A 13,685-nucleotide genomic window follows, 5' to 3' on the forward strand; every position below is an offset into this window, starting at 1 on the left:
GTTATTGACATTCCCATTACGCTGAATAACCACGGCATTCATGCTCCCTCCTCTGATTGATGCTTAGCAGCGCAGCACCCGGTCATGCATCAATCACATGTTGGCTCCATCACTTACTGGTGGGAAATGTGGATTGTGTATATTTCCGGCTGCCAAGCAGAAGCCGCCTGCTTCAGGGACCAGCACTCATTTTCCTCTCTGACCTGCATGCATAAAGTGATGTTAGTGCAACATGTGGTAGTTCAGAGTTCAGACCAGGAGAGGGCGCCAAACTGCTGCAAATACACACACAAAGGCCCTCACAGCAGCTACAAGACAACTGTTGGTTTTCTGCTAACGGATAGATTAAATCAAGAAGCGTTAATTGCAGCCATTTTATTCATTAGTGATTAATATGCTGATAATTAGTCGATTATTCTGAACCACTTACATTAACAAATAATAAACCTAAGTGAGGCTTAATGAATGCATGATGATTTATGCATTAATTTATGCAGGATGTATATAATTAGTTCAGTTAACAGATCATCCATCTATTATCTACACCGCTTATCCTGTTCAGGGCCTCAGGGGGGCTGGAGCCTACCCCAGCTGTCATTGGGCGGGAGGCGGGGTTACACCCTGGACTGATTCAATCATGGAGCTGACACAGATATATAGACCCTTTCACACTCATATTCACACCTACGGGCAATTTTAGGGTCACCAATGAACCTAACGAGCATGTGTTTGGACTGTGGGAGGAAGCTGGAGTACACGGAGAGAACCCAAGCAGGCACGGGGTGAACATGCAGACGCCACTCTTGCTGTGAGGCCACAGCGCTAACCACTGCACCACTGTGCAGCCCCCTTTGAATTCATCAATGATTAATTTGCTAACTTAATTAATTAATCGATTATTTTGTACCACTTTACATGAACAAGTAAGTCTAAGTAATGCTTAATGAATGCATGATGAGTTTATGCATTCATTTATGCAGGATGTATATAATTTGTTAACAGATCATCCATTAAGGAAAATTGATTCCCAGTTACTTCATACATTATTTTAAATGCAATCGAATAAGCGTCATGAAGTCTCAGTTAAATGAAACTTAATGTTGGGTGTATGTATTTGTTCAATAGTTGTTCTCACTGAAATATGAAGCTTTCATTTTCATCTAACTGACTGTGACTCATGATGCATCCTGTATTTGTCCATGCATGAAATCATCATGAGTCATGCATTAGCAAAGCGTCACTTAGGTGTTTTATTTGGACCCATGCTGTGAAGTGTTACCCATAATTCATTGAGCCGAAAAATCAAATATAGTGAAAATTCGCAGCGTAAAGCTGACATGTTTAATTTGCCTGTTAATTCAAAGTCACATGTTTAGGTTGTACTAGAAACTGAGGAGTTCAAAAACCTGCAACAGTTTTTGCTCTCACTTAAATGTCTGTGAATGGGGGCTGCTGGGGGGCGCTGTTGCCTCACAGCTAGAGGGTTCCTGGTTTGAATCCCGGTTCAGACGAAGCAGGCTTAATTGCATGTTCTCCCCGTGCATGCGTGGGTTCCCTGCGGGTACACCAGTTTCCTCCCACAGTCATGCTTGTTAGGTTCCTTGGTGACTCTAAACTGCCCGTAGGTGTGAGTGTGAGCGTGAAAGGTTGTCTGTCTCTGTGTGTCAGCCCTCTGATTGACTGCTGATCAATCCAGGGTGTAACCCCACCTCTCGCCCAATGACTGCTGGGATAGGCTCCAGCCCCCACAGAGGCCCTGAACACTATAAGCGGTGTAGATAATGGATGGATGTGGAAGCAAACATTGATAAAGTAAACAAAAGTATACAGTATGAACACCCTAATTTAAATCCAGCTAACTTGTCGTTTAAGGTACAAGTAAATGTGCATTAACCTTCCTTAACGAGCTTGGTCCTTTGTTAAAGGTGAGCAACTTGAATTCATGATGCATCCTGTATTAATCCATGCAATAAATCGTCATGAGTCATGCTTTACTAAGGCATTACTTAGGTGTTTTACTTGCACCCTTGTTGTAAAGTGTTACCCATAATTCCTTGAGTCGAGAATCAAAATAGAGTGAGAATTGTCAGTGTGTTTCCCGAGCGTAAAGCTGACATATGTCATGTCTAATTAGCCTGTTAATTCAAACTCACATGTTTAAGTTGAACTAGAAACTGCTAGAAGTTTGTGCATGAGCTAATCAACTAATTCCTTCAGCTCTCATCTCATGTTTCTTTCTTATTACAAACTCTGCAGCCTGCTCAGCATAAAACTGACTCTGTAAACGCAGGTGTCTCTTGTACCTCCGTCATGAAATCCTCCTCCAAACTCTAAAACGCAGCTCCTGTGTTCTGCAGATATTTGTGGAATCTAAGCAGTGACCAACAAAATCCTAAACTGTCTGACGAAACTGCTTTCAAATGTTTTTACAAATCCTGAACCTGCAGGTTTATTGTGTTTAAGCTTCTTCCCTGGATGTGCCGGGTCTGCTGCAAGCTGCAGGCCGCGCAGACGGAGCAGAGCTGAGCAGAACACGCGAGGAAACAGCTGAGAAAGAGAATATATGAGTAGATTATTGAATTTAAGAAGCAAACTGTTCACTGATTAAAGTGTGAAATCCAACTATTCTCTTATTAAGCATCCAGTCAGTGTGTTGACTTCACATCACTTCCTTTCCCTTAGACTTAGACTTAGACTTAGACTTAGACTCAACTTTATTGATCCCTTTGGGATGACTCCCTCTGGGAAATTCAGTCTCCAGCAGCTTATACAGTACAATACAATAGGAAAGAATCAGCACACAGAGGGTAAAAAATAAAGATCAAAATATATATATCTATCGATATATATATATATATATAAAAAAGTACAAAAAGTAGTACAAAAGTAGTTCCCTTCAGCCGGAGGTTATAATTAACCTGGATTAAGTCGTTAAAAAGAGTCACATGAAGTCACTGCCTGAGACTAATAAACAAGGCATCAGTCTGCAGAGAGAGAGAGAGACACACCATCCACTGATCTGACAGACGCCTCTGATAAATAAAGTGTGACAGCAGAGTGTCTGATGGGGTTTCACTGCAAATGGGATCCTGTGAAAACATCGTCTTTATCAAACACAGAGTGACATCAACAACAGAGAGGACGGATGAGATGAAACACAGCTGAAGCAGTCAGCACTCTGTCTCACACTTCAGTCAGGGATGGATTACAGAGGAGGGGATCTCAGCTCAACTTATAATCATTCATGATCAATTAAACCAGTTATTTATCTTTATTAATCGATTATTCATTCAGTGAAACTTTCTGCAATTAGTCATAAAATGCATGGAACACCTGCAGACATGGAGGAACTTAAACTCATTAAATATATTGGACCAATCTAAAACAGTGACTTTATGAGGCTGTGAGCTCTGGTCTTCTGCCTGATGTTTGTAGCTCCTTGTTTCAGCTGCTCGTCCTGTTTTCTTCCTGCTCAAATAAAGATGAAGTTACAAAATAAATGAATAAAAGGTTGAAGTGGCGGCTGTGGCTCAGTGGAAGAGTCGTCTGTCTCTCAACTGGAAAGTTGGTGGTTCGATCCCTGCTACAGTCCACACGTGGAGCCTTCAGTGAATCAGTACAGTAAGTTAGATCCGGACTGAAGATTGGCTCTTTGATAGCAGCCTCTGCCATCAGTGTGTGAATGTGTGTGCGTGTAAAGATCACCAGAGGTCAAATTCGGGTGTTGCAGCCGTTAAAAGACAAAACAGCAAATAAGTACAGGAAATAGAAATAAGAATCAGTAAAATCAGCAGAATAAAATAAGAGCTAGGAGACAGTAGGAGTTAAAGTGACAGTTATGAGGTAAAGTGACGTGGGGATTAATAGCAGCAACTTTTAACAGTATGAAATAATACAGTATGGTGTGAGGTGCATATAATATAATGTAATACACAGTATGTGAAAGAGCTTTGAGTGGTTGGAAGACTGTAAAAGCTCTATATATGTGCAGTCCATTTAATGTTTGGTCTAACAAAGGCATTTATACCTAAAGATGAGCTGAATTATTTAGATTGTAGGTTCAGCTAAGAGACTGTGTGTGTACATATGTACAATGTTTTACCAATTTTATTTTGGTAAGATTCCCTTTAAGAAGTGAAGTCCCATAGTAAAGAAAGGCTGTGTTAAGTTGCATTAAATTCTTCTTACCTTTGGTGCCAATAAAACTTAAATATTTCACTGCCAAATTTAGAGCATTCACTTTCCCAGCTGGAAATGTTTTGTTCTAAGAACGTTCTGAGGATGTTCCGTGCGATGTCTGGTAATGTTTTGAGCGGGAAGTTTAATTTGGTTCCCAGAATGTTCCTTTTAAAAGTAGGAGAACGTTCTCTGAAAACATTTTCATGTTCAAATCACATTTCAGGAACGTTTCCTAATCACACCTGTTGTACATATTTTGTATTATACTTATTGTTTTTTTTTATATTTTTATTCACAGAGGCGCTCATTTATTCCTTTTTCTTATCTTATTATATTTAAGTCTTCCACTTATTTTTATTCTAGTTCTGTGTTAATTGTTCTGCACCAAAACCATCAAAACAAATTCCTTGTATGTGGAAACCTACTTGGCAATAAACCTGATTCTGATTCTGATAGTTCAGGCCATACTAACATCCTGAAAAGATCCTCAGAATGTTGCAGTGAGCATGTTCTACCTTTATTCTTATGTAACATCGAGCAAATTTATAAAAGGCGTTCTGACGTCCAAGGCCTCCATAACATCCTGAAAATATCTGCAGAATGTTGACGTTAAAACGTTTTGTCTTAGTTTAAGTTTCAACGTTACAAGATCTTTATTTGAAATGAGAAACATCCTTAAAACTTTGAATATTAGATTAAAACGTTTTCTTTCAAACGTAATTACATGTTTATGTTAGCCAATGTTACGGGAACATTCCCTGCTAGCTGGGTTGGTGCTTAAAAACACGTTTCTATCCCTGGATTGAGTTTCTGTTGACAGAATCATTTCAGCTGTTTATCTTTGTGTTGCTGTTTGCAGCTGTAATCCAGGTTCATCCGTCAGCCCACTCTTGGTGTTGTGGTAAAAACAACAGTTCAGTGTTTGTAAAGACAACAGGAGAATCTTTAATATAAATATTTTATCATTGTTATTAACTCATAACCATAATGCTGTTTAATATAGCCTGATAAAACCCGAACACATTCACCTCCACCTATTTTAGAGCTGCAGCAGCTAATTTTCATTTAATGAACTATTTGTTTACAATTTTAATAATTGATTAATTGTTTTGGTCATTTATCAAGTAAAATGATCAGATCTTGCTGCTTTCAGCTCCTTAACCTGATGGATTTGTTGCTTTTATTTGGTTATTATGACAGTAAATGAAAATCTTTGTGGTCTCTGCACAAAAGAAGCAACTTGAAGACATCATTTTGGGCTCTGTGAAATTTGACGAGGAATTTCATGAATTTTTATTGATTAAAATACTTGTCAATTAATCATTTAAATAACTGATAACAGTGAGAATAGTTAGCTGCAGCCCTGACTCTTTTATGACTATATTTATTGTGACACCTGCACCTTAATGAACATGCAGCATGTTGTATGAACACCAGGTGGCGTCAGTGTTCACTCCTGCACTGAGACGAGACAACAAAGAGAGTTTCAGTGAAGATGCTGAACAGCAGGTGTGAAACAGAGAACCAGTTCAGCAGGTGACTTTCTCTGTTCAGCAGCGTGTGTTTGTGTGTGCTTGAGTGTGTGTTTGGTATCTGCCTGGTTTGAACTGATCCTCGTCACCACACATGCTGTCAGACCTGCAGAGCAGCATGGTGTAAGACACTCCTTGTGTTTGAGCTCAGCTGTTGGGTAAATAAAGCCTGGTCCTGCTCGTCAGCTGTCTGAACCCTGAAGCTCTGAATTCATCCCGAACCTGAGCGTAGGGACGGGAGCCACACCTCTCTGAGCCTGTGAGCTCACATGATGTCTGCAAACAGGAACATCTGACGCCTCCGAGCTACTGTAAACACGACCTGTGTGTCTGGGAAATGACGAGCCTGTGGGCTATGATGGAGACGGAGGATCATATGACATAAAACTACCTGGAATTAACCCACACAGTCACTGTCAGCTAAACACCTTATCCTTCAGTCGAACCTTCTGCAGTCACATAGAAATGACATCATTCAGTGAATTCAGCAGCAGAATGTGTGAAAAGGACATTCAGAACACAATCAGCTCTTGTACTGCTTCCTGATGCTTTAAATGTTGTCTTTTGTATTGTTACTGATTTAAGACTTCACTGTTACTGCTGCACATCATGGCCAGGAAACGGGTTGGCAGTAGAGATCGCCGGGTGAAGCGGCCGTAGCCACTACACTAACCAAAACACACACTTAACTTAAACAGCAAGACTCGCACGCCGGCGTGTTTAACAGCATAACAGCTCCTTGTGTTGGTCTGAAGCAGACGTTCACAGGTATGTAAACTTTAATGACTGTAGTGTTAGTGTTAGTTATGTCTCCTCTCACTGTTCGTCCTCCACTCTGCTAATCCAGAACAGATCAGCTGCAGGAGCCGTATTTGTCAACAGAGCTGTCAATCATCATTTTTACAGCATCAAATAACTAATTAAAAATAAACTTGTCAGAAAAATGAACACTCGGACATAAATCAGCATGATAAGAACTAACTATAATGACAGAAATCATGTTTGAGAAAAATGTATTTGACGTGTATTTTGATTTTATAGTTTGACTCATGTCCCATCTGTTAACATGGAGGAGGCGGGCTTTATGAGTTATACTGCAGCCAGTTAGCAGGGGGCGCTAGAGATGATTCACGTCAAATACATTTTTGTCAAACATGATTTCTGTCATTATAGTTAGTACTTATCATGCTGATTTATGTCCAAGTGTTCATTTTTCTGACAAGTTTACTTTTAATTAGTTATTTGATGATATAAAAAGGGGGTTTGACCTCATGATTGACAGGTCTGTTGACAAATACGGCTCCTGCAGCCGATCTGTTCCGGATTAGCAAAGCAGAGGAGGTTCGTCGAGAGGAGACGTAACTAAAATAATCACAACAGTCACTGAAGTCCAACACAAGAAGCTGTTAAACACGCTGGCGTGCGGGATCTTTGCTGGGTTTTTCCGGTAAGTTAAGTGTGTGTTTTGGTTAGAGGAAGTGGCTACGGCGGCTCCAACTCTGACTGCACTATGATGGCAGCACCTATCAAGTGTTTTGGCTTCAATTTTGAACAATGAGAGCAGATAGAGATGCATCGTATATATACAGTCAATGATTCACATATTTACAGCAGAAAACTGCTGAAAAGGACATAATGCATTTTTTCTTGATTAGCCTGATTTATGTAATGGTTATTTTATAGGAAACAGTTTAGATCGTTACTGCTGCCTGTTTTGGCAAAAAAAAAAAATTGCTGAAAAAGACAGAAAAGAAATACAACAGGACAAATGGACATGAGATAATGGAGGCAAAATGTGCCTCATTCAAGTGAGTTATTGCAGGTGATGCATACACTGATCATGACACATCTGTTTCACTGGCTAAATAATGCTACTATATTCCGAATATATATATATAATGATCCATGACTATAATATGCTGGAAATCCAAGATGTCTGACCTCTCTCTGGAGTTAGAAGTGTGTAACCACTTCCGCCCTTATGTTCAGAAAAAGATTCATCCATTGATTTGCTGTCTGTAATACTTCCTTCTCCTTGTCAACATTGTAGTAGACTGTATTGCTTTATCTAAACGTCACTCTGTGCTCTTCCACTTGGCTACATAAGAGGGGTTGCTCCAGTATACACGGGGTCAAAGGTTAATTTCTTAATCCTAAGCTGATTGTTATCGTTGTAGCGCCTGGAAAACACATTTTTACTTCCGAGTGAGGCGCTCCTGTTCAAATAAGTCCTTATAATTAAGCAATATACTGTTTCTTCTCTTTTATTATGTTGTTTGTGAATCACTGTTATTTCTGTAGCGCCTGGAAATCACATTTTTGCAGCACGAGATCAGCACATGACAGTTTAGGATCAGACAATTTGGTTGTAACTCGATGTTTTTGCTGTAACACCTGAGAAAGACATTTTTACCTCTTAATGAGACTTCCTGCTCAAAGTGTTCCTCATTATGGTAGTATGCTGTTTCTCCTGCTTGTTTCATGTTATTGTTTGAAACTAATTATCATTGTTTGCTAATTACTATAATCTTTTTTATAGAGTGTTCCTGCTTACATGAATTGGCTTTCCTGGTGTTTTTCCTGCTCAAATACAGGTTGTTTCCTTAATGCAAATGATGGTTCATGTAACACACTGTTGTTGTTGTAACACATGGAAAACACATCTTTACATCTTATTAGGACTTTCCTGGTCAAATGAAGATACAGTATATCCTTTATTCCAAAATTATAAGAGTGCTATAGAGCAGCAAAGAACACACGGTGCACACACTGCACAATACAAACAGTTACACAACTTATTGCATGTGTTGTATTTTACATTTAACAGAAGAAGTACCCTGCACAAATTAGTTAAACATGTACAGTGAATGTTCTTATATTATTAAACACACATGATTGAAGTATTTTTGACTGGGAGCAGGCTTGATTGAACGGTCTGACTGCAGCACACATCGCGGGTGAAGCAGGGTGAAGGAGCTGTTAGTGCGCCATGCAGCGGGTGGGAAATGTTCCCCATGAGAGATGACAGCTTTGCCATCATCGTCTTGTCTCCCACCACATCTACAGGGTCGAGGGGGCAGCCCACAACAGAGCTGGTCTTCTTCACCTGTTTGTTTAGTCTCCTCCTGTCTGCAGCCGTGATGCTGCTGCTCCAGCAGACCACTCATTATATTAGACGGCTGATGCCACCACAGGGTCAAAGGTCATCAGGAGTAGTATGACAGTTTTACATTTTATTAAGTCAACCTGCTCAAATGATTCCTCATAACTAAATTGTAGTTTACTGCTCCTTGTTTTGTTTAAAACTCATTATTGTTGTCACACCTTGAAAATACTTTTTTTGCATACATTTCCTGCTTAAATGTTTTTCTAGAGGCTGTCTTACCAAATAAAGGTCTGAAATAGCACTATACTGTTATTATACTGCTTCTCATGTTGTTTGTAACTAATTATTTATTTTTGTAACGACATATTAAAAAAAGACATATAAAAGGTGAAATAAACTAAATATAATTAATAGATAAGGGGACTATATCCACAGAGATTCACTCCTAATCTTCTGTTCTGCACGTCTCCTCCATCACCTTAATCTATGTATTACCCTGCACTGGTTCCAGCTAATACACCGCCCTGTTAGTGGGAAAAAAAGCAATTATGTGGGAAGTCTTTTCTCCCCGCTGACAACAGTTCTAATCACATCCAAACAAACGCGCTCCTAAAAATACTTTCCTGTTTATTAATGGGAAGGCTTCCCGCTCTCAGTGGGAGCGTTCCCCCGGTGTGTTCACTCTCCTGAGAAAAAGCCTGTAAACCTACAAACACAAACCCACCAGCGAGCTGCTGCTGGGATTCAGCTGATGATGCTCCGGCCTCGTTCACTCATCGCATCGTTTAAATGAATCCTGTAAAGGAGGAGATCAAAAGAGCAAATGCTGGCCTCAAATGTGAAGCACTGTATCAGCTCACAGAGGATCCAACCCTCCGCTGAACCCGGAGAGATTAGCATAATGCTTCAGACGTATGTATGCAATATAATCTTTGACAGTGGTCTGCCTGCTCTACATGTTGGAGTTATTCTTCCAGAGAAGACGAGGAGGCATCACACACCTTATTTAAACGACTCTGCAAACACACTCGGACAGCAGGTTCAGGCTAGCTGGAGCTTTACACCCTTTTCAAAATAAGAGTCTTGTTTTCTTGACTGTAAGAGGTTCTTTTGATCCTCCCACATCAGTGTTCATACTGTACATGTGTTGTTTAATGACTTTTTGAGGAAACGCTCTGAGCGCCTCAAGTTGAAAAAACTTCAACTCAAAGCAGAAAAGTGCCCGACGTCATGGCCATTTTTTCTCATTGCCCAATCGGATGAAAGGAGAGGCGGGCCTTCTGTCGGTTTACAATATAACAGTTAGGTTAATGACAGCTATGATTCAGTGGTTGCCTTTTCAGCAATTCAGTCACTGAACTTCCTCTTGACCTTTTATATGGTGTTGATGATTTTTGGAGATTTTTTCATGCAAATATGGGACATACAGGTAGCTGTGTGGTTAATTATACTAACTGGCCGCCCCTGATGTCTGTGCAAGAGCTTTTTGGGTGAGTGAAATTAGTTATGATAAATTAGCTCAGTTAGCAGGTATCAGTGTTTGCACAAAACATTCATTGATTTATTAGTGGAAAATGTTCTCCAGGCTCCAAGCGGAGAACACAAAAAAGTAACCGTGTGCATCAACGCGCCTCCGACAGACGGGGTAAATACACTTGAGCAGTGCCTCTCTGCAGGCAGGAGTGAAAACAGGACTGTTCTCCTTACACATGACCTTCAGAGACAAACACACAGCTACAGTGTGACAGAAGAAAGCCGAGGATAACTTGTTTATCACAACTAATTAAGGCAACAGCCTTTCTACCCAGAAGGCACTCTGAGTCCTTCAGACATGTTGCATGTTACTCCTTCTCGTTATGTTTCTTTCTTCTCAAGCAAGGATCATGATGCTGACCCAGATACCGTCCGACCGGGGAAACAATGCAGCTTAATCCTATTGTTTGTGTAGGACGACCTTCACACCCACACACACACATGCACTCACACACCTACAGCAGCAGGTTCTCATTAGCCGCGAGTCTCTGCTCCATCAGCACAGACAGATGAACTTTAATTATTGCAGGAGCTGTTTTTCCTGCACCACAACATCTCAGTCAGGCGAGTCACGAGTCACAAAGCTTTATTATGTGAATGCAGAGCTCGTACAGAGTCGATATTTGGTGTCTTAGCTCTGACCTTCTCAGCTCCTGGCAGGCCCAGCACAGCAGAATTTAAGGGAATGACAGTAATTGTTTCCCTGCAATAATCACGTTACACACAGAGCACAACAGCAGACTTTTTGTTTGTGGTCTGCTACATACCTCACACCATGAGGGGAATACACGTCTAAGGTGGATCAAACTAAACCCTAAAATCCACCTGTTTTAATTGAGACCTACTAAGGGACTGCAGACGACAATTAGCTTTAAGATAATGCAGGTACTAGAGCCGTGATTCATCAGTAAGTTGTCAAATATGACATTAATTTCAAACTTTTTCAGTTACTTACTGGAGGTTGTGATGTTGTGCTGAATATCATCACTGCTGTGATTTGAGCAATAATCACAGCAGTGATAATATTCAGTACAACATCACAACCTCCAGTGTGACATTGTTTTAATACAACAGTTCAACAAGCAGCAGTAGTAAACAGTAACAATCAACAACAGATTATTTTTTGCTCCACTGACTCAACTAGTTCCACAAGTTAACTGAAACTGGACTTTTGTTGCCAAGCAACCTAAACATGTTTTAAATTATCATCAACCAGTGAAATCAGAGTCTGCTGTGTGATTCAGAGGAACCAGCTTGATCAATGTAGACACACACTGTCTGCTGTAATGTTAACAGTATTCAGAACACCTGGTTGAGGCGGACTGATACACACAGTGAAAAGTCCCAGTGATACACTTTTTTCTGTGTTTGAAATGCCACACTATACCAGCAGTACGTACTGATTTGGCCAAAATGTAGTATGCAAACAAAAGCAAAATGTGCAGTATGCCAAAAATACCCGGATGTCATACTGATTCAGAGAAAATCTCCAGTATGCATCAGACCAGTATACCTTGCCTACTGTATCCCACAATACAAAGTGCTGGAACGTCATAACGGTAGATGAAGTGAAGGACAGCAGCAGCATTCCAGCAGAAGGGGGCGCTATAGCTAAAGAAGCGGCGGTTATTGTTTACTTCCGCCTGGTGTAGCATACTTCAAAATGAATTTGAAAAGCTCCTCAATACTACCGCCAAACGCAGTATGCAGTATATAGTATGTAGTATATAGTACGTAGTATGCAGTACATAGTACGTAGTATATAGTATATAGTATGTAGTATATAGTACGGCATTTCAAAAACAGCCTATATCAGCACTCATGGAACGCCTCTTATCCTATCAGATTACCTGGTCAGAATCTAACTGTAATTATCATCATGAGTACTTAAACAGTAAGTTACATTTATCGACAGCTTAAAAGCACAATAATGCTTCTTCTTAACAACAACAAATAAAAAAGAGCTCAGTCAGTTGTCCTACGAGAGATAAAACATATTGAAAACAGATAACATAGCAGCAACCTGTAGCAGCAAAAATGCTAGGCGAGCCAACACAAGCACTGTCGAAACATAGCCAACACACGTCCTTGTAATAATGCTTTAACCTACCTTTGTGAAAGTGAAGTGGTGACCACAGAAGATGTCAAATCAAGGTGGTCCTAAGCCTCCACAAACTTGTTAGCTAAATGTTAGCATGAGCATTAGCTTCTATTATAAACAAAGTTGGCAAGAAAAGCTCATTTCTATTTATCAGTGTGGCACCTGGCACGCAGAGAGCGGGCCGCATGTTTGAGGATTTTGGATACACGTCAAACGGACAGTAGTATGCAGTGAGATTGTCAGAAGCTTACTCTAGGTTTATGTTTGTGAAGAATTTTCTCAATGACACAAAGAAAGGAACAAATTAAATCACTGAAAAAGACTCAGAGTAGCTCTGCTGTTAGACAGATGGAGTCTACATTAATAAGCTGTCTGCCGCGCTGCTGTGGTCCTGCCGGTGATGAAACATTTGATTCACTTTTCTCTTGAATCCTTTCTGCTGCTCAGTCCCAAATGAAGTGTTCAAATCACATTCCTCATATCTTGAATTGCAGCTGTTGCATGGCAGCAGATAAATCACATTCTGTGGTTTTAGCACTGGAGTTCAGACTGGTTTGTAGTCAAGGACATTTGTCCAATGAAATCCCTCTGAGAAGTCTTCTGTTGTAAAACAGGACATCAGAATTTTAAGGACGACCAATCACAACATAACTCTTTTCACAGGGTCCCCTCGAGGTCTCTCTAAAACGCATCGCCTCCTAATAAACAGGGCTTTGGCAAATACACAGGAACATTTACAGTGTGATGAGAGAGGGTTTAAATATAGCAAATTATTAATCAACTATCAAAGTAGATGCAGATTAGTGTTTTGTGATCTGCTGATCAGTTAACGAACATTTTAATTGCTCTTAAATTACAGTCTCACAGTAGCCCAGCAAAGAATAAATTGTGAAGCTATAATGTTTAATATTATGACATTACTATCTTAATTTTAATGGCCATAGTTAGTGGAGCAATTTTATTACATTATAGCTATTATATTGTAATGTGGGGCGCTGGTTTGGCTCTGCTGGTAGAGCAGGCGCCCCATGTATAGAGACTGCAGTCCTTGATGCACTGATTGCAGGTCCGATTCCCGGTCTGTGATCATTTGGTGCAGGTCATCCCCCGCTCTCTCCTCCACACATTTCCTGTCTCTCGTCAGCTGTTTTATATAATCAGCGTAAAAGGCCAAAACCTAATCTTTAAAAAAACAATACATTGTAATGTGTGCCAAACCATGTCAGTGTCCGAG

Source organism: Semicossyphus pulcher, unplaced genomic scaffold (genome assembly GCF_022749685.1).
Source record: "Semicossyphus pulcher isolate SPU_LCO1_2020_fin unplaced genomic scaffold, fSemPul1.0.p SCAF_10, whole genome shotgun sequence".
Taxonomy (NCBI): domain Eukaryota; kingdom Metazoa; phylum Chordata; class Actinopteri; order Labriformes; family Labridae; genus Semicossyphus; species Semicossyphus pulcher.